Source organism: Vidua macroura (assembly GCF_024509145.1).
Source record: "Vidua macroura isolate BioBank_ID:100142 chromosome W unlocalized genomic scaffold, ASM2450914v1 whyW_random_scaffold_38, whole genome shotgun sequence".
NCBI lineage: Eukaryota > Metazoa > Chordata > Aves > Passeriformes > Viduidae > Vidua > Vidua macroura.
In genome coordinates, this window is record NW_026530535.1 from 2930211 (window position 1) to 2952834 (window position 22624).

Below are 22624 nucleotides of genomic sequence, written 5' to 3' on the forward strand. Positions count from 1 at the left end.
TATAGAAAGACTTGATTAATTTCTAGAATATTTTGATAGCATGCACCATTATGGATTGTTCAGTTCCACAGCATCAATTTAACCTCTTAGATCTCCAGTTCAATGAGCTAAAATTAGCTTTGTGAAAGATGAAGATTTCTCACTTTTCTAATTCAAAAGTTTAAAAGCTGTTTTTCCTTCCATCTTAAATGAAATCACAGAAATAGCTGAGTTAAAATGAAAGCATGTATCTGTTAAATGCCATTGCTTAAAAAGTTTGATTTTAGGAAATGAAATACTGTATATTTAGATTTTTGGACAAACAGTAAACATTGTGACTGATAAGGCAGGAGATTTACTACCACTGTTAAATACAAATCTGCACATCCCAAACACAACAAAAATACCACTGCATGTAAGAGGGAAGTGTGGCATGAAACTAGTGTTCTAGAGGTCAATATTTGTTTCTTTTCCAACAAAATGACTACCCCAAGACATGAATACTGAAATTAAAAATAGAAAATATATAATAATTTAGATATGTGATTGAAACCATCAATTAACTTCCTTAAACTATACGGTGCATTGCACATTCTATTACAGAGAATGTTTCTGCATCGTAGTAATTTCTCACAGGTAGAGAATACTCCATGAAAATAGATACAAACAAATTATATAACTTTGTGCAGGCAAATTCTGGACCAAAACACTATTTAAACAAGTACAGATGACAGTATTCATGCAAAATTACAGGTTTATATCAAAAGACATCCTAAAAAAACCCAAGAAAATAATTTATATCTATCCTACTTGTATTTGTCCTCCAGCATCTGCTGAAATTGCAAAAGCATAGCCAAACCTAACCTTCTACATCTCTCAGTCTACCCCATTTATAGCAGAAATAGGGAAAACAGTTCTTACAAAGAAAAACAATTTAGCCAAAGTCCTTTCCTGAAGTTTAAAAAAACCACCAAGGTGAACCACTAAAAAAACCTCCAAATTCTTAATATATTATATTTGATCAATATATACCACAATTCATTCTCATTCAGTTGTTGAAATTACTTATCCTCCCTAAATAAGGAAAGCTTATTATTCCAAAATGCAACATTTTAAATAAGCACAGAGAATGGTTATCTTGTAAAAATAAATAAATTTATTATAAAATAAACAAACATTTCCCATTTTACCTATGCACTGCTGCAGAAGAAACAAATAGGCTGTGTGTATCCTGATATATGTTTTCATGGAATATAAGAAGTGACTGGAAAATAGAGTACAATGGAAGAGAACTGTCATGATTTTTTATATTTCTCTACATTCAGTTACCCTTGAACACATTCTGAGCTGCACTGGTTGCTGCTGTTGATGCAGCGTTGGCTGCAGCAGTTTGTACAGTTTTGTTGGACATCACTCCTGTTGCAAACTCCTGCTGCGCTTTCTCAAAACTAGCACTAGTAGTGCGGTAGAGACAGTGAACCTAGGGAGGTGGAAAAGCAGTAAAAAAGCATGCTGAACCTTCCATTTCTTAGTAGAGCAATAGCAAAGTCTCAAACATGAAGTAGAGTCGTGTGGTGGAATAATCTGGTTTGTTCATATGTTTGGAAGGATCCGAAAATGAATAAACAGAATTTCTTTTCCCCCCACAAATTCTACAACTTCTGCTTGCCCTGCTGTGCATGCACTTTGTAGGATGCCTGTACCTTTTTCCAAGTTTACGTGTGTGCTATCTACTGTCTGAAACAACACATTTAAATACACAAATAGGCTGTATCCTTAGCATAACACATGCTAAGTGTGCATGGTAAAAGTAACAGTGAGACAGAGTAAAAATTTAACAGGGTAGAAATCCATTTGGATTTAGGTGAGATGTGCTGCTTTGAGCTTGCCAAAATTAGTAAAATATGCTGTTTAGTCTGGTAACTGCAGCACTAGCAAAACTGCCCCAGCTAAGGAGAAAGAATGCAAATTTCCAAGCTAAAGAGATAAGAGATAAGAAAGACTCCTCGGACCTTGAAACCGACAGTGCAGAGTGACCCAGGAGTTCTCTCTGTACTTTCTGACAAAAACTGAGTACAAGTGTAACTAGCTGTAAGTGTAATGCGAAATCAGCAGAATGAATATGAATGAACCTATTGTGAAATTCTATGAATATGTAAATTAGCTAGAGTAATAAAAAAGGATCGGGAGTTTTCAGGGGCACGCATGTCCTTTGAAGGGGAAAGATCCCTCATATGCGTCTAGCGCTGTAATAAAAACATACCGTGCCCTACAAATCTATTGGACTTGTAGGGTTTTGATTTTTCACCACAATTCATTAGCAGGAAACAAAAAGAAAAAATATTTTTGAATATACTGTGTCAATAACATTCTAGCAAACTTTTTTATATAATACAGTTTTAAAAATCTTAATTTTACTAATTGACATGGTTGCAAGTACCTATTAAGTTATGACTGAACATTTGTCCTGGTTTCTGCTGGAAGAGTTATTTTTCTTCTCAGTAGTTGCTACAGTGTTGTGTTTAGGATTCAGTATGAGAATAATGCTGATAATACACTGATGTTTTGGTTGTCACTGAGCAGTGCTTGCCCTGAGTCAAGCACTTTTCAATGTCTCATGCTCTGCCAGGGAGGAGATGCACAAGAAGCTGGGAGGGAGCATAGCTGGGACAGGTGACCTGAACTGGTCAAAGGGATGTTCCATACCATGGAATGTATGCCCAGTATATAAACTGGAGGGATATAAGGCCCCAAAAAATCTTGCTCAACGAGACTTTTAAAAGGGCTTGTGGTTGTTCATGTACTCGGAGTTAGAGACATGGGAGAAATACTAACAAGATATTCTCAAGAGGTCAAAACAAAAAAAAACTACTGGCAACTGTAGAAAATCAAAGAACTTTGGCAAAAAGTTTAGAGCAGCATTCAATCAATATGAAACACTTCCCAAAGCATTAACTTTGCCCATTCAACGTAGCAAACTCCAAGCCCGTTTGATTTGAAGTTACTCAAAAATTCTGAGAAGAAGGAATTAGAAGAAGAAGAAAGACAGAATATATATAGAAAAGAACAAACATAGCTACCACCTCCTGGGTTCCAACGGTGTTCAGACAGAAATTCCAAGAGGAGGTAGGGTCAAGACATGCTAGATGCATGTTTGGCCTTAAATACCCCTCTGCAACTTGAGGACCAGGAAAATGAAAATGTGAATGAAGGTTCTTCCAAGTTGGAGGGGTCACCTAGGGCAGAGCAGCCTACCCCCGGCATCACAACTACCTCAGTTAAGAAATGAAGGGTAGTTTTCATTGGTGAATCCCTTCTGAGAGGAACAGAGGGATGGATATGCCAATTGGACCCAACCCATAGGGAAGTGTGCTGCCTCCCTGGGGCCCAGGTAACGGACATCACTAAGAAATTTCCCAGCTTGGTATGGCCCACTATTGGCTTTCCAGGTGGTCAGCAATGAAGTCCAACAAGAAGTCTGTGGACAATCAAGGAGGACCTCAGGGCCTTGGGATGACTGGTTGAGAGACCTGGAGCACAAGTTGTGTTCTCTTCTGTCCTGCCAGTTGAAGGGAATGATGAGGCAAGAAACAGGAAGATCATGCAGATGAATACCTGGCTTTGAGACTGGTGTTACCAGCAGAATTTTGTGGGTTTTGATCATGGGTTGGTTTACATGACCCTGAGCGTGCTGAGAACAGATGGGGTCTACCTGTGTCAAAAGGGAAAAAGAATCTTGGCTCAGCAGTGAGCAGGGCTACTTGAGAGAGCTTTAAACTAGATTGGAAGAGGGACAGGGATAAAGCCAGACTCAATAGAGATAAGTCTGGGGGTGGCACACCACTGCTTGAGGTGAAACAGAGTGAAAATTTAACAGGGTAGAAATCCATTTGGATTTAGATGAAATGTGCCACTTTGAATTATTTGTAGCTTGCTAGCATAGGTAAAATATGCTGTTTAGTCTGGTAGGTCTGCAGCACTAGTAAAAACTGCCCCCCCTGAGGAGAAAGAATGCAATTTTCCAAGCTAAAGAGATAAGAGAGGCTTCTCAAACTTTGAAACAGACAGGGCAGGGTGACCCAGGAGTTCTTTCTGTACTTTCTGATAAAAAAAACTAGCTACAAGTGTAACTAGCTGCAAGTGTAACACGAAATCAGTAGAATGAATATGCATGAACCTATTGTGAAACTCTATGCATATGCAAACTAGTAAGGAGGAATAAAAAAGGATCGGGAATTCTCAGGGGCACGCATGTCCTTTGAAGAGGAACGATCCCCACATGCATCCAGCGCTGCAATAAACATACCGTCTCTACAACTCCTTACAGGATTTGTGGGGTTGATTTTTCATTGGCGTTTCAGAGGGACAGTGTGCTAGCAAGGTCCTTCGGTCTGTCATATCAGTGGAGGCAGGGGGTGAAGATCTGTACAGCAGCAAATATGCAGGGATTATTGATGTTAGAAATCCCAGAAGCACCTGTGAATGGTCATGCAGGAATTAGGGCATCTCCATGCAAAAAAGGCATCAGGGTGATTAGCCCAACTGAGGTGCATGTACACCAATGCACACAGCATAGGCAACAAACAGGAAGAACTGGAAACCATTGTGCAGCAGGTAAACTATTACATAGTTGCCATCACGGACACGATGGGATGACTCTCACAGCTGGAGTGTTGGAATGAATGGCTAGAAAAACTTTAGAAGGAACAGGCAAGGAAGGTGGGGTAACCCTGTATATTAAGGAGTGTTTTGATTGTCTAGAATTCAATGATAGTGATGATAGGGTTGAGTGTTTATGGACAAGAATTAGGGGAAAGGACAACAGGGCAGATATCCTGGTGGGAGTTTGTTATAGACCACCCAACCAGAATGAAGATGCAGATGAAATATTCTGTAAGCAGCTGGGATAAGTTTCACAATCGTTAGCCCTTGTTCTCATGGGGGACTTAAACTTACCACATGTCTGCTGGAAATACAATACAGCAAAGAGGAAACAGTCCAGGAGGCTCCTGAAGTGTGTGGAAGAGAGCCTCCTAACACAGCTGATAAAGAAGCCAAACAGAGAAGAAGCCCTGCTGGACCTGCTGTTTTTGAACAGAGAAAGACTCATTGGTGATGTGATGGTTGGAGGCCATCTTGGGCACAGCGATCACAAAATGACAGTTTTCAGTTCCCAGAGAAGTAAGGAGGGGGGTCAGGAAAACTGCCACCTTGGACTTCCAGAGGGCAGACTTTGGCCTGTTTAGGAGACTGGTTGATACAGTCCCTTGGGAGGCAGTCCTGAAAGACAAAGGAGTCCAGGAAGATTGGATGTACTTTAAGGAGGAAAATTAAAGGTGCAGGAACAGGTCGTCCCCATGTGCCAAAAGATAAGCTGTCGGGGAAGAAGACTGGCCAGGCTGAACAGAGAGCTTTGGCTGGAAATCAGGAAAAAAAAGAGAGTTTACCACCTCTGGAAAAAGGGGCAGACAGCTTGGGAGGACTATAAGGATGTTGTGAAAATTAGAAGGTCCAAAGCCCAGCTAGAACTTAATGTGGCCACTGCTGTAAAAGACAATAAAAAGTGTTTCTACAAATGCACCAGCAACAAAAGAAGGGCTAAGGAGAATCTCCATCCTTTGTTGGATGTGACGGGAAACAGCGACAAAGGATGAGGAAAGGTTTGAGGTACTTAATGTCTTCTTTGCCTCAGTCTCCAATAACAAGACCAGTTGTCCTCAGGGTATCCAACCCCCTGAGCTGGAAGACAGAGACAGGGTGCAAAATGAAGCCCCCATAAACCAGGAGGTAATAGTCAGCAACCTGCTATGCCACTTAGACCTGCACAAGCCCATGGGACCTGATGGGATCCACCCAAGGGTACTGAGAAAGCTGGTGGAAGAGCTCACCAAGTCCTTTTCAATAATTTACCAGCAGTCCTGGTCAACCGGGGAGGTCGCAGGTGACTGGAAGTGAGAAAATGTGATGCCCATCTAAAAGAAGGGTCAGAAGGAGGATCCAGCGAGCTATGGGCCTGTCAGCCTGACCTTGGTGCCAGGGAAGGTCATGGAGCAGGTCATCCTGAGTGCCATCATGCGACAAGTGCAAGACAGCCAGGCGATCAAGCCCAGCCAGCATGGATTTAGGAAAGGCAGGTCCTGCTTGAAGAACCTGACCTCCTTCTACGATAAGGTGATCCACTTAGTGAATGACGGAAAGGCTGTGGATGTCATCTACCTAGACTTCAGAAAAGCCTTTGACACTGTTTCTCACAGCATTCTCCTGGAGAAACTGATTTCCCATGATTCGGATGAGTGCACTCTTCACTGAGTAAAAAACTGTCTGGATGGCCAGGCCCAGAGTGGTGGTAAATGGAGTTACATTCAGCTGGTGGCCAGTCATGAGTAGTGTTCCCTGGGGCTCAGTATTGGGACCAGTCCTGTTTAATATCTTTATTGACGATCTGGATGAGGGGATTGAGTGCACCCGAAGCAAGTTTGCAGAAGACACCAAGTTGGGTGGGAGTGTTGATCTGCTGGAGGATAGGAAGGGTCTACAGAGGGATCTGGATAGGCTGGATTGATGGGCTGAGGCCAAATATAAGAGATTCAACAAGGCCAAGCATTAGATCCTGTACTTGGGTCACAACAACCCCCCACAGCACTACAGGCTTGGGGAAGAGTGGCTGGAAAGCTGTTTGGCAGAAAAGGCCCTGGGGCTGCTGGTTGGCAGCCAGCTGAACATGAGCCAGCGTGTGCCCAGGTGGCCAAGAAGGCCAACGACATCCCGGCTTGTATCAGAAATAGCGTAGAAAGCTGGACCAGGGAAGCAATCATCCCCCTGTACTTGGCACTGGTGAGGTCATACTTTGAATCCTGTATTCAGGTTTGGGCCCCTCACTACAAGAAAGACATTGAGGTGCTGGAGTGTGTCCACAGAAGGGTAATGTAGCTGGAAAAGGGGCTGAAGCACAAGTCTTACGAGGAGTGGCTGATGGGGCTGGGGGTGTTTGGCCTGGAGAAAAGGAGGCTCAGGGGAGATCTTATTGCTCTCTACAGCTACCTGAAAGGAGGCTGTAGCAAGGTGGGAGTTGATCTCTCCTCTCAAGTAACAAGGGATAAGACAAGAGGAAACAGCCTCAAGTTGTGCCAGGAGATGTTTCGATTAGATATTAGGAAAAATTTCTTCATGGAAACAGTTGTAAAGCATTGGAAGAGGCTGCCCAGGCAAGTGGTAGGGTCACTATCCCTGAAAGTGTTCAAAAAACATGTGGATACTTGAGGACATGGTTTAGTGGTGAACATGGTGGTGGTGCTGGGTTGATGGTTGGACTTGATGATCTTAGAGGTCTTTTCCAACTTTAATAATTCTTTGATTCTATAAGCATTGCAGGAAAATTCATGTAACTTTTTTATTGTTATAAATGTCACCAGATCATATATGAGTATACATGTTTTTTGAAAAGAATACAGATTTATATGGTAGAAAGAGTGTAAAAAATGCTCACCATACATATTTCTCATTTGTTTCTTTATCCTGTACCTGAGTATTTATGAAAAAAACAAATAAGGAGAAAGGAAGTTTCTACCTTATTGTAAATAGGCCAGAAGAGTTTGAGTACATGAAGACCTTTAAGTGGAACTGTAACTGCAGTTGAATTATTAGAATTACCAGCATATCAGCAGGAGAATTATCAGCTACATTTAATTGAAACAACATAAAAAACTTACTAGCACATTACTATCTAAACTTAGGCCTTCTGGATGGAAATTCACAAAAAGGAACTAAGGGAGCACAGCATCTTTGAGGTTTTATGCTATGCAATCATTAATTGATAGCAAAATGTTAAAATAATCCAAGTAGAGAAATGAAAATCCTTTTCCAAGGTGCTAGGCATCTCACCCTTCTATTGATTTTAATGAGAAATCATTTTTATAAGAGATGAAACTTAGTAATCATTTGAATCATGCTTCACTCAGCCTGATTAATCACCACAGATTTGAAAATTGCAACCTTGCATCTACAGGTCCTACCTTAGTGTCCAGTGCATTCACCTACCCTTTAATTGTGGGCTCACCTCCCAGCTTCTCTTATTCAAAGCTATCCTTCCCCATTTTAGTTTGCAGAAATAAGTGCACTGTAAAAACAGCATTTCATAACTCCATGACAGTATAAGCAAAAAGTACTGCTGAAGCACAGTTGTTAAAAGGTAAGGCACAGGCACATACCCAAGAATATAATTTAATCCCCATTACTTTGAGAGAGAGTACATCTCAAGCAGGAAAGCAAACTCCAGAACATAGAAAACAGAAGAGGGTAACTTACCTTTTTAAACATAACTAATGAAATAATAGCAGATGCTGTGAAAAGTGCAGCTATGATTGTCATCATAATGCCAACAGGGATACTCTTATTAAGACTAGTAAGAGACGAAATCCACCCACTGAAGGAAAAAGAAAATAAAAACTTGACTAGCAGAGCACATGAACCATTCAACCACAGTTATCCACATGAAGGGAAGCTTTATAATATCCTGGTTCTGATCAACCAAATATTTTTGAAGAAAACCTCATGAAAATTATATATGAGCATATTTCTTTTCTATAAGCTTTTACAGCTTAGTTGTCATTTTCCCCAATGCATGCAGCGAAACTATAAGAAAAATTTCAGCAAAGATGATTATCCTTCAGGAGAGCTGTGAGGAAATTGAGATGTTAGAGTTGCTCATCATTTTTTGGGGTTTTTTTTTTGGTCATACTGTAATTTCAGAATAATTTAAGACTACATGACTTTGTGGAAGAGAAAACATCCCTAAAAGGATAGCTTCTAACTTCTTAAAAAAGAAAACAATAAATATGGCACACACACAGAGCTTTTATGTGGGAAAATTAATTTCACTGTAACCACACAGTGATGCTTTCTCAGCTGTGATTAATATAATTTTTAAAGTAGGTAGTGCCAGATTAATTAAGAGAACAGATTGCTACATCAGTATTACTTCAAATATTTCCCCTTTCTTCAAATTTGAAACATCAACATAAACTTGAAGTCACAAAGAGCAGGTTGCCCTAATAAAAATAACACATTAAGATAGAAAAGATTCTTTCACCAAAAAGAGCAAAAAATTTATGTAAACCCAAACAAACTTAAAACTTTCTTCTACTTGTTTCAAATTGCTTTGATATCCTCTATGTTCAATTGGCCTCTAGCACAGAACTCCAAAATCAAAACTGCAATTAGCATTTGGTGATGATCTGGCTATTTTTCATGCCACTTCCCCAGGTATCCTTAAAAGTACACATGCCATACTTGGAGAGTTGGTTCTCTAAAATTGCTTTTTTACTTTGTTCATGTCAATCAAGGTATCTATGAAAAAGCAAAATAGTGGCTTTGAGAGCAAAACTAATAAACCAGGATTTTTCCTTATACTCCAGTTCTAAAGCAATGATGTTTATTTCTGCCTTATGTACATTTGGAGGTTAGCAGAAAACTGCTGATACACAGAAATGTCATTACCCAGGTACATTATTGCCAGTTACAGCTCTCCATGCTATCAGCTGGCTACTACAGCCATGCTTTTGGTTAATTCAAGTTTGTTCTTTTGTTTTGTTTTGTTTTTTTCCAAGAAGGGTGAGTGATTCCCAATAGCTTTTCCTTGTAAAATCTTAATATTAGACCTTGAAGCTTCAAATAAAGCTATATCTACATAAATAAAGCTATATCTACATAAAAAGGTTCAAGTAAAAGCTTATATACTTATAAGCATCAAAATGAAAAATCAACTATTACTGAATAAGAAGCTGACTTGGACAAATGAGCTTTTCAAATAATATCAAAGATATAGCACTATATTCACCCAAATACATTGTTGATAAATTTTTCCAATTTTAGCAATATTAGTAAGTATATTAATATCATTAGAAATAACAAATTATACAAAATAATATTCAAACAGTAAATTATTGCAGCCTAAATTATTCTCATTTTTTTCTAAGTTTTGCTTATTTCTTTATCCTAAATATAGAACAAATAAGATCTCCACACACCACTAAAAGAGAAGAGGTAATATATAAAAGAGCAGTATAAAGTGGCTGAGCTGGTTTTGGCTGGGGTAGAATTAATTTTCTTCCCAGTGGCTGGTATGGGACTGTGTTTTGGATTTGTGCTGAACACAATGTTGATAATATAGAGATGTTTTTCTTATTGCTGAGAAAGGCTTGCACAGAGGCAAGGACTTTGCTGCTTTTCATACTGCCACGCTGTCAAGGAGGCTGGGGGTGTGTGGGAGGAGACACAGCTGGGGCAGATGACTCCAACTGACCAAAGGGATATTCTAGACCATGTGACATCATGCTCAGTATATGAAGTGGGAGGAAGAAGGAGGAAGGGGGAGGAAGTTTGCAGTGATGGCATTTGTCTTCCCAAGTAACCATTACATGTGATGGGGCCCTGCTCTCCTGGAGATGGCTGGATTCCATGGGAAGCAGTGCATTAATTCCTTGGTTTGCTTTGCTTGTGTGTGTGGCTTTTGTTTTGCCTGTTAAACTGTCTTTATCTCAACCCAGGAGTTTCATAGCTTTTCCCCTTCTGATTCTCTCCCTGATCCCACTGGTGGGGGCATGAGCAAGCAGCTGTGGGTGCCTTGAGAGCTGGTTGGGGTCAAACCATGACAGTGGCTTACACTGAAAGATAAAATTTTGACCAGTCTAATAACAGAAGTATCTCACACTCTTGGGATATGTTTCACATACTTTTTCTAGCTAAGAGCACTCCAAAAATGCTTTTCTTGAGTGCTAAATGTAAGAATTCCAGTGAACACAAGATTATTTTTTCTTTTAAAACCATGGACTGGTTTGCAGCTGCTATATCAAATATGAGTGTTTGTCTTACAGACAGTACAATGCTACAGAAAACAGAATACTCACCAGTTTCCCCATCTTTGAAATCCTGCAGCTTGAAGTACATGTGCAGCAAACTGACAGATATATACAAAGAAGAACACAAAGAACCTGAATGAACTGTCACTCCTGAAAGGGGGGGGGGGGGGGAGGAGGAAATTAAAGCAGCCAGGAAATGTATTACTTTTTACAAATATTGTAGTACCAATCTAATTTTTTTTTCTGCATTAACTAAAGAAAATGTGCTTTTATATTTTATTGATGGCGACTCGAAGTAACAGTAATTCTGTGGTTTTGTAGAGTGTTTATTTATGAGCTGTTGCTACTTTTTAAATATAGTACTTTTGCCATTTGCACATCTCACAGAGGTGAGAATAACAGCAAGATACTATTCCTTAGTGTTCTGTTCAGCACACAGCAGAGCCTCTTAGACTAAACATACAACTTGTGCTACAATGCATAAAGAACAGAAGTCCACTCTACTTTTAGACTGAAGTTCACAGTGCTGGCATGATGGGAAGAAAATATTTTACTTGTAAGAAACAATAAAAACTAATATGGAATTACTGAAACACAATGTGGATCAGAATACTGAAGCAGTTGTTGTTTAAAAACAAAATATACAAGATATGTTTACTGTTTAAATTACTAAAATGTTAGCCTGACAAAAAGCCTGTAAAAAAACCCCTAAATATAAACATGCAGGCAGAATCTCAAATACCTCAATGTATTACTATGAAAACTAATGACTGCATGATATGCTTTCTACAAAATTTCTAAAGGAACTAAAGATCACTTAAGTCACTGAACAAAAATTTGCCAGTAATAGGTCTTTCTGCAGAAGGGAATTTGTTATTTTCTATTTATTCAACAAGTTCACCCTATTTCAGCTGAACAAATGATTGAAAATTAAATGTGCAAGTAGTAGTTTTCCTTTTCCAAACAATAAATAGTCACTAAGAAATGCTAAGGATTTACTAAATCTAAAACCCTGAAAAATAACATGACACCGAACTCCACCAAATCAGGAATAATTTCATATAAAAGAACACTACTAAGAGAGAACATGCAATATTTATGATGAAAATGAAATACTATAATTTTAAAATACTGGCAACTCTCTGTATTTTTAATTTATTTCAATTTGTACCCACATTGTAACCAGTCATCAACAAAAGTTAGATTAGCAAATTAAAAATACTCTTCTCATTTTTTAGCCTTAAGAATGTAAGAATTTAGTGTACAAGCAAATGCAAGTTAGACTATACAATTCCTCAAAGATGTGTAGGTACAGCAATATCTTCCTGGCTAGCAAAAAGAAACATCTCATTTAGTCTAAAGGTTATGCTCAACTGCAATTTATGGCTATCAGTCTATCTCTAAAAAAAAAAAATAGTGCATTTAAACTGAGAACATCCAGATTCTTTTCAATCTGAAAAGGAAATTAAAAAAAAATACTCTGAGAGAATGGGAATTTAGAATCTCTACATGCTGACTTTCACAAAAAAAAAAAAAAAGAGTTCAATTTTGCAGTCAAACCAACCATTCTATTTTTCAAGACTAAGATACCACCTGTCAAGCTTGTAAAGTTTTTCAAAATCCAGACTGCTAAAAACTAGGAAAAATACTGAAATTTAATCAATACAAACCTGATCTACTAATTTTTAAGAATATCAGCCTACTTCAATTACAGACACTACAGGTCACTTAGCAACATAAGATTTTTTAAGTCTATAGTTTTATGAAGTTCATTCAGGAAGCCTAATATTAAAGACACCCTTAACTATTAACCTGCCCATGAAGGGATACAGATTTAATGAAAATTTTCCTTAAAACTGTTATCAGCTCAATACAAAATTTAATATTTTCTACAAATACTATGTCAATGGTAGAAGCTATAAATAGAATCAAACAGAATATTTTCATTTGGAAGGGACCTACAATGATCATCCAGTTCAACTGCCTGACCACTTCAAGGGTGACCAAAAGTTAAAGCATGTTATTAAGGGCATTGTCCAAATGCCTCTTGAACACTGACAGGCTTGGGGCATCGACCACCTCCCTAGGAAGCCTGTTCCAGTGTCTGACCACCTTCTCAGTAAAGAAATGCTTCCTACTGTCAACTCTGAACTTCCCCTGCCCCAGCTTTGAACCACTCCCATGTGTCCTGTCACTGGATCTTAGGGAGAAGAGCTCAGCATCTCCCTCTCCACTTCCCCTCCCCAGGAAGCTGTAGAGAGCCATGAGGTCATCCCTCAGCTTCCTTTTCTCCAAACTAGACAAACCCAGTCTCCTCAGCTGCTCCTCACAGGACATTCCTTCCAGCCCTTTCACCAGCTTGGTTGCCCTTCTCTGGATACATTCAAGGACTTTCACATCCTTCTTAAGTTGTAGGGCCCACAACTGCACACAGTACTCAAGGTGAGGCCACATCAGCACTGAATACAGCAGGATCATCACCTCTTTTGACCAACTGGTTCTACTGTGTTTGATGCCCCCCAGGATGAGGTTTGCTCTCTTGGCTGCCAGGGCTCACTGCTGACTTATACTGAGCCTGCTGCTGACCAGCACCCCCAGATCCCTTTCTGCAGGGCTGCTTTCCACACAACTCCTCTCCCAATCTATACTTGTGCCCAGCATGACTCTATCCCAGGTGCAGGATCTGGTACTTGGACTTGTTAAATTTCATGCCACTGATGGTTGCCCAGTGCTCCAACCTATCTAGATCCCTCTGCAAGGCCTATTGTCCCTCAAGAGAGCCAACAGCCCCTCTTAGTTTGGTATCATCAGCAAACTTGCTAATGGTGCATTCATCTCCTGCATCCAGATCATTGATAAAAATATTGAACAGGACTGACTGGGTTTAGAATTGAACCCTGAGGGTGAATAGTCACCAGGCAGATGTAGCTCCATTCACTACAAACCTTTGAGCTCTGCCCTTCCATCAGTTCTTCACCCAGCACACCATGAACCTCCTCATCCCACAGTTGGACAACTTGTCCAGAAGGATGCTGTGAGGGACAGTATCAATGGCCTTACTAAAATTGAGAAAAAACTACATCCACTGCCTTCTTTTCATCCACTAGGCAAGTGACATTTACCATAGAAAGAGATCAAATTAGTTAAACAGGACTTTTTCTTTGTGAACCCACATTGTGCCTGATGATTGCATTGTTTTTTAAATGCCTTTCAATAGCACCCAGTATCATCTCCATAATTTTTCCAGGTACTGAGGCTAGACTAACAACACATCTGTAGTTCCCTGGGTCTTCTCTCACGCCTTTTTTGTAAATTGGAATAGCATTGCCTAGCTTCCAGTCAGCAGGGACCGCCCCAGACTCCCAAGATCTTTGGTAGATTATTGAGAGGGATCCTACCAAAACATCTACTAGCTCCTTCAATACCCTGGATCAGAGCCCTACAGACCCTATAAGGCCCCACAGACTTGTGAACATTCAACTGATACAGCTAGTCCCTCACAATTTCAGTGTCCACAAATGGAAAATGACTTGCCACACTCACAGTCCTCTGACTCAATATTATTAAAGAATAAGACAATAAAAGCATTTTATGCCTCTGCTTTTTCTTTATCCATATTATTCAAGTGACCATCATCATCAAGTAGCAGTCCAATGTTTTCTTTAGCCCTCCTCTTGCTATTGGCATACTTTAAAAAGCCCTTTTTGTCTGATAAAACACTGCCCAGTTTCAATTCTAGCTCATCTTTGTAATTTCATGTCCTCTTGTTGCATATGAGAACCATGACTGGGTAATTTTGCTGCTAAGCCTGACCTTTCTTCCAGAGATCATACAATTTCTTTTTCCTCTTGAGTTCCACAAGGAGCTCCCTGTTCTTCTGCCTCACTTGCTTGGCTTTTGACACCGTGGAATTGCCTGCTCCTGCACTTTTAAAAGGTGATTATTTAAAATTGACCAACACTCGTGGACTCATAAGCCTTCAAAATCAGGGTACTCTGCTAGGTAGCTCCCTGAATAGCTTAGAACTCTGCTGACCTTGTTTCTTGTTACAGTGAAAATTTTAAACTCAACCATTTCATGGTCACTGTGGCCAAGACAACCACCAACCATCACATCTCCCATGAGTCCTTATCTATTCACAAACAAGTCTAGGAGGGCATCTTTCCTAGTGGGGTGCCTGAGTCCTTGTGTTAAAAAGTTCTTTCACGAACTTCAGGAATTTCCCATGCTTGCTTGTCACAGCAATATAGTATTCCCAGTTGACATCTGGGAAGTTGAAATCTCCTCATAAGGACAAGGGCTACCAATCCAGATATTTCTCCTAATTGCCTCTAGAATAACTCATCACGGCTTACATCCTGGCTGGGTGATCAGTAGTAGACACCCACTACAACATCTATTTTTCATCCTAATTCTCACCCAGAGGTTCTCAACCACATCAGCCCTAACACTAAGGGCTGTACAATCAAACCTCTCCCTTACATACAATGCAACCCTTTGCAGAAGCTGCCAATAAAGACATCTCCTCAGAACTCCACATAGCCTTCACCCCTCTCCATCCCTGCGTCTGCCAAGGCACTTTGCAAGCACAGAGCTGAAACCACTGAGAGCTGAAATCACTAGAGCTGAAATCACTCCACAAGTGCTCGCTAAAGTTGCCTGCGGCTTGGAGCTAGCCGGAGGGCCCAGACAGGCTGCTCCTCATCAGCACAGTGCTATCCGGGACACCTACGGCGGCTGCTGCCCCGGGGGCCAGACGGACCCCTGGGACCCCAAGCCGCGATATTTGACCTTTCCAAAATTATTGCTTTTTTTTTTTTTTTTTGTAATTGCAGTTACAAAAACAGGACAAGTTTCAAACAAATACCATCACTGCAGAAGAGGGTTGAAGAAACGTCTCACCCACTACTGATACTTACTAGCACAATAACCCTGGCAATATAGGGGTCTACTTCACTACTGTCACAGAGAATCTCAGTCATAAAAACTGAGTATTAGCAAGCTACAGATGACAGGAATTCACTGACAAGTCTCCCTTCACTCTATTCACTCTTCTCTGTACCTGCTGCAAGCCAATGCCATCACTAGGTGACCTAGATAAGCTTTGCGGTTGTATGAAAACACAGGTGTTTTCATGTTCAGGGTAATGGCTTAAATACCTTCCACCTACTTGTCTCTTCAAATTTAACAGTGATACAAGTTATTAGAGATAATGACCACCTGAGAGCTGAAATGACGTGAGAGTTGAAATGACCTAAGGCTTTAGCAGAAGTCTGCATCATGCAATGTCTATATGACAATAATTTCACAGCTATACCAATACAGCACTCACTGTGAAGTGATCTAAGAAAGCCTGATTCTAATTCAACTGTGGAAGCAGGTGAGGTCAATAAAAAAAGTCACTCATGAGTTGCTCTAGAGGGACCTGGACAAGCTCAAAAAGTGGCTCATGGGGTTCAACAAGACCAAGTACAAGGTGCTGCACCCAGGTCAGGGCAACCCCCAGTATCAATACAGGCTGAGGAATGAACAGGTTGAGAGCAGCCCTGCTGAGAAGGACTTGGAGGTGAGTGCTGGTGGATGAGAGGCTGGACATGAGCTGGCAATGTACACTTGCAACTCAGAAAGCCAGTCATATCCTGGACTGCATTCAGAGCAGTGGGATCAGAGAGGTGATTCTGCCTGTCTACTCCACTCTTGTGAGGCCCCTCCTGGAGTACTGTGTCCAGCTCTGAGCCCCCCTGTTGGAACCCAGGGCACGGGGAATATTTCCCTGGCTGTCCTGAAAGGTCCTGATTCCCAGGAAAACACTGCTTTTAACCTTCGTCCATGGAGAGGGCTTCCAAAACTTTGGGATGGATCAGAATCTACGAGACTGTGAAATAGGCTCCTCCTTCTTCTTCATCTACTTCATTTTCTGCAGTGTTGGTAGCACAGAGTGATTGGTTAGAAAGAGCCACAATGCAGGTGCTGTGTAGGGGACAAATAATTAGGTATTGGTAGAAAAGTAGAAATAAAGTACATTTTAGGAGTTAATTGGATGAAACAGCTTTAAAAGGCCTTGAAACTGTGCATCTTGTGACCTTTTTTGCTTTCTTCTCTGTGTACGTTTAGTCTGGTGTAGATGGCACACAGAACTTCTGATAAAAATAAACAGCAACCTGAAGACTGAAAAAAGTCCAGTTCTTCTCTCAGTCCTGGCACAGAACATTTATTAAGGGGTGTCCCACGCAGGGGGCCCCAGAGGGGTCTCCCACAGCCCCCAAAACAGGAAGGACATTGGCCTGGTGGAGCAAGTCCAGAGGAGGGCCACCAAGATAATGAGAGGGATGGAGCATCTCTCCTATGAAGAAAGACTGAGAGAATTGGGATTGTTCAGCCTGGAAAGGAGAAGGCTTCAAGGAGACCTTAGAGCAGCCTTCCAGTACCTACAGGGGACTTACAAGAAGGCTGGAGAGGGACTTTTCACAAAGGCATGTAATGACAGGACAAGGGGGAATGGCTTTAAACTGAATGAGGGTAGGTTTAAATTAGATATTAGAAAGAAATTGTTTGCTGTGAGGGTGGTGAGACACTGGAACAGTTTGCCCAGAGAGGTTGTAGACTTTCCCATCCCTAGAGGTGTTCAAGGCCAGGCTGGATGGAGGTCTGGACAACCTGGTCTAGTAGGTGTTCCTGCCCATGGCAGGGGAGTTGGAACTAGATTATCTTTAAGGTCCCTTTCAATTCAAATCATTCTAGGATTCCATGATTCTATGAACATTTTTCTTAGTGTAAGCTTCCTTGTATAGAAGAACCCTACTTACATATACATTCCCTGTCTTAATTAATTACACTTTATAATCCATTAACATTTGAAAGTTAATTGTAGATAAAGATCACAAGTTGCACTGATGCTATTAGGCATCTGCATTATCAAGATGATTATTTTGTAGTCTCATTTGAGACTGTATGAAAATACATTTTTGTAATAAGTTTCATTTCAGTAATGTTTTATTGATGGTATTCTTGGGAAACCAAAGTCCTCCCTGGGTACACAACAAAAGAATGTGCTTCTTTCCAGGAACCAGCTGGACTGTCACCCTGTAATGGAATGCCTCAAGGGGAATGGGATACCTGCAAAATGGAGGGCTTTGAAGACACATGGAAACTGGCAAGTGAGGACGAAGCTAGCGAAATTTGATTGCACACAACCTTGAAGCACATCAGAGTGGTTTCAAATGTAGTTTAACCTTTTATTCCTTGTCTGCTCTACTCTTTGTCGAGAGGGAAAGACATTTGCAAACACACCTTACAAGTGACACAAGTATTTTTCATCAGAAAAAAAATATTCTGAAACAAGCTTAGATCAGCACAGAACACAAGGACATACTACCAAAAATGTGAAAGTATTTTTTAACTCTACATGGTACATTAGGACTTCAGCTAAAATATTTGACATAGTCCACATTCTCCAGTTCTTGATGCTACACATTAAAAATCCCATAATAATATGGAGTAGACCAAGTGTCAAATCTGTAAGAGAGCAGCAAAAAAACAGATCTCTAGAAAACATGAAATACAAAGAAAGGCTGAGAGAACTATGCTAATTTAGACAAAAGATGATGGCAAACGGGCATAAATGTATCTCCATAACAACAGTGGACAGAACTGGGAATATAAATCACAGGAAGGGAAAAATTAAATTGTATCATGGAAACACTTTCTAAGGATAAAGATGACAACACACTAGAACAGGCTTGGGGGCAGTTTATGAAGTGTCCATCCTTTTGGAGGTTTTCAGGAACAGGCAAAGCAAACATCAACAGACTGTTATATGTACTATTGATTGTATCCTTAGACAAAAAAATAGCTGGAAAACAAGCTTTTCAGCGAAAAAATATTTGGTGTCAGATAACAGTCAGGAGACATTTCCTTAGTAACAGCAAACAAAGATCGAAAAAGTAGTGCCTGATGTACAGACCCAGGCAAACTGCTGTTCTATCTGCAAGCAACTAGAACAGCAATAGTTGCAAAAGCAAGATAGTATAGAAAAGCTCCACTGGCAGCTGACAGAAGTAATTGTTAATTGATTGCTGTAGTTCACAAAAACATGGGAGCAGTCAGTCAGTTAAAAAAAGAAAAGCTCTCCCCAGGGGAAAAAAAAATTGTGCAAAGAGAAAACCACATCAAGGAATCTGAAAACTCTGATTTCAGATACAAATAGAGAAAAGATGGATGAATTCACAGAATAGGGATAGAAGCAGAGATAAAGATCATTTAGATCTGAAGCAGGCAAGTTTCCTCAGATACATACAGACCAAGACTAAAGATATAAAAATTACTACCAATGAAAGCAACACCCAAAAAATGAAAATTCGATAAAAAGGTGTGTTCTTAGGGCTGCTAAAAAAAGGAAAACGAACCTACTTTACAAAGTGTTGAGCAGGCAGATTTATCCAAACATGATTATGTTCACTGACCCCTAGACTTTACAAAATCTAGGAAGTTCTGGAAGAGGAAATAAAATGTAGGGTAGATCAACAAGGAGAAGCAGGTTGGTTTGCTAAGGTAATGAATGCCTCCACTGAGGAAGCAAAGCCACTCTAATGATATATGGTCCAAATCCCATTGAAAGAAAAATCACAAGGATTGCGTCAACATCCAGCCCTAAGGCACAAAGTTCTATACTCAGTCTTTTTATTTTTTTAGCCTGAAATAGATTTTGTCTTTCTTTTCCTTTATTATGCCCTTTTCCATCTTTCCTTCCTGAGCAATCCCTAAGTCAGAGAGCACAAAAGGTAAAGAAGGAAAAGAACAAGAGGACTCAGTTAAAAATCTCAGTCTACCTGGAAGAAAATCTGTCATGTTAGTATAAGAGCACACCTCGTATACATTTTGAAATACTATAATATCACTGCTTCCTTTATTTATTGCCATAAGTAGGAAAAAGAAAAACTATTAATATTCCAATTCTCACTGCCCAACTTCACCTTGTGTTTGAAACATACGGCACTTTTTAGAATTCAGTCCAGCAAATGACCAGAATTAGTAACTATTCTAGAATTTTGGAGTACTTGATCTTAGATTTCATATAAAACTTTAAAATCTGTCAGATTTATGAGTGATTAGTCCCACCTTCTACAGTGAATCCAGTTGTTTAAAGATTAATAATCCAACAATGACTATAAAAAGCTGTGGATTACTATGAAGTGGAATCCACTTGTTTCAATGCTGACTGCTCATTTTATGTTTTTCAATTACATGGTTCAGTCACAGCAATAAGATTACCAGATTAACAGGAAAATTATGCAGATGTGAAAAAAAATACAGAAGAGTTCTGAAATTTGCATCCCCTTAATTATGATAAAAATATGTTAATGTCATCAAAGCACCTAAATCTTTGGAATTTCATCAGTCTCAAAGTATTTATTAGGTGCTCATCACACTGGACAAGGCAGAAGAAACAAATGCCATGGCATTTGTACATTTGGTTTATTCAGCATTTCTCCAGTCAAAACATAGCACCTGAATGAGAGCAAAATGAACCCTACAAAGACTGTAGAGCATTTTTGGTGTACAAAGGACAGTTGTAATATGGACTGATTCTTCAGCTAACTTAATTTACACTATTTTTTAAAACAGACTAAAATTATATTGCCTCCACTATAGCCTAAAACGATGTTAAACCATATAAAATGGTTATTATAAAGCAAATGGATATTACACTTCTTAAACTCAGTCTATTAACACTGATTGTGAATTATACTTTTTAATATATAAGCTGATTTTCAAAACAATAAAATTATTTCTAGATTAATAAATGGTCAAAGCTCATTTTACAAAAACAGGGATATTTAAAATAGAAAACTGCACTATACCATAACCAATCTGCATTGGGTAATCATCTTTCTTTTTTCCTATGGAAATTTCTATGAAATAATCCAATACATTTAAAACTGAAGCTAACAAAAAGATTTAATTTCAACATTTGACTTCTGAATTTAAAAAAATTCTCATTACAAATATTGCAAAAGCCAAAGTAGCAAGTATGTATCATCAAGTTCAAATATGCACTTTGCTTTTTCTTTAAAATAAAATACTTACACATCCACAAATAGTACATAATCTTTACTGTCTTCTGGAATTCTACAGGAAAGTCTACAGGAAAGTCCTGGTAGAAACATGGACCTACTGGAAAATTCTCAGGAAGAGGTGGCCAGTTATTTTTTCTACTTGCAAATCAGAAAAAAAAAGAAAAAAAAAAAAGGTGATTTATAATACAGTTTAATCTCTGTATACCAGAAAGAGATGCATTTGGACTTGTTAAAATTGTTTTATACATACATTTCACAAGTGTATAGATAACTTGGGCTACCAAAACCCCAAAGTTTTATTAGCAATCCTCACACAACGCTAAAAATAAACTTCAGAAATAAAATACAGTGAAGTACAAGACAGATAAAGGAAAGTACAATATTTTATCTATGTAAAAGACTAATCAGGCATCTGACAGTTCCTATAAAGTAATGAGAAAAGAGAATTCTTCACAAAACAATTTCTCAGAGTTCCTTGACTTTTAAATGCACATTTCTCTAAGTCCCACCATACTCTCATACTTTGTAGAACACAAAGACTGGGGACTGAAAAACATTCTTCATTCTCAGAATCCTGATATTTGTAATACCTGGATATCTCTAACACTTTTAACCAGTTCCTAATACAGTTTACAGTCAAAGCTTTACCTAAAAGCCCATAAGCCTGAAGAAAACCAGCCATTTAAATGGTGTAAACTACATTTTTTTGTTACAAGAAGATCCCCCACAGCATCAATATATTTTGATATAGTTGTGTGACAGAGTGAGGATACCACAAAGGTCAACACAGTATCAGACACTTGGATTTCCTGTATGCTAATCTGCTCACAGATTAGAGTATACATTCTGCAGAACACACGACTTGATGGGCACCTGGCAGCCAGCCAAGGTCAACCCACCACATAAGAATAGAAAACTTGCAAAAATTACACACTTGCATTATTTCTTTTGCCATTCAGAAAATATGAAGCTGGCAGTTCTGTCCAAACAGGTACAAGGCTCTAATTATCTGTTAAATTTTCTGTCTCTTCCACTGACCATTTGTGGTGGTTCTATATGGCTTGTTTTTTGGTGAGGAGGGAGGAAGCCAGCCACAGAAGTGATTTTCTGTGAGGAGCTGCTGGGGGCTTCCTCCATGCCTGGCAGAACCAATTGCTGGCCTGGCTTTGAGAATAGGCATGCTGCTTAGCTAATTAGAGAAGCTGGTAACGCCTCTATGATAACATATTTAAGAAAGACAAAACCACAGGCGTCGGAATCTCCCCCAGATTGGGGTGACTCCGGGTGGTGGTAAAGTCTCTCCTCCAACCCGTGCCTTCAAAGAAAGACTCAGTAGTCTTCAGTCGTCTGGTCTCAAGGCAGTTTATTGCATGTTATCTCAAGGCACACAGACTTCCTGACATTCTCCCTGACTCCTTCTCCCTCTGCATCTCTCTCCATCTCCCTTCGTCTTTGTCTCTCTTCGTCTTCGTCTCTCTTCGTCTTCGTCTCCCCCGCCCAAGGGGCTGGTGCCATCTTTTATATCACACATTACGTATTAAATGTTTATAGTTTTTCCCCAATGCCTATTACCTATATTGAACAGTGGCTTTCTACTCTAAACCAATCTGTGAGTGCCAACATCACCAAGAACATGGGGAATAGGAAGGAGAAAGAAGGAGGACAGGGCACGCCCAAATCCCTCCATCTTAGAACCTCTGACCCCCATGTACA

At 39.7% G+C, this 22624-nt stretch overlaps 1 pseudogene; it reads right to left on the reverse strand.

The window, feature by feature from the left end:
* Positions 1-1300: 1300 nt before the first annotated feature.
* Positions 1301-22624, reverse strand: part of LOC128822732 (secretory carrier-associated membrane protein 1-like) — an 85468-nt pseudogene continuing 64144 nt past the window's right edge.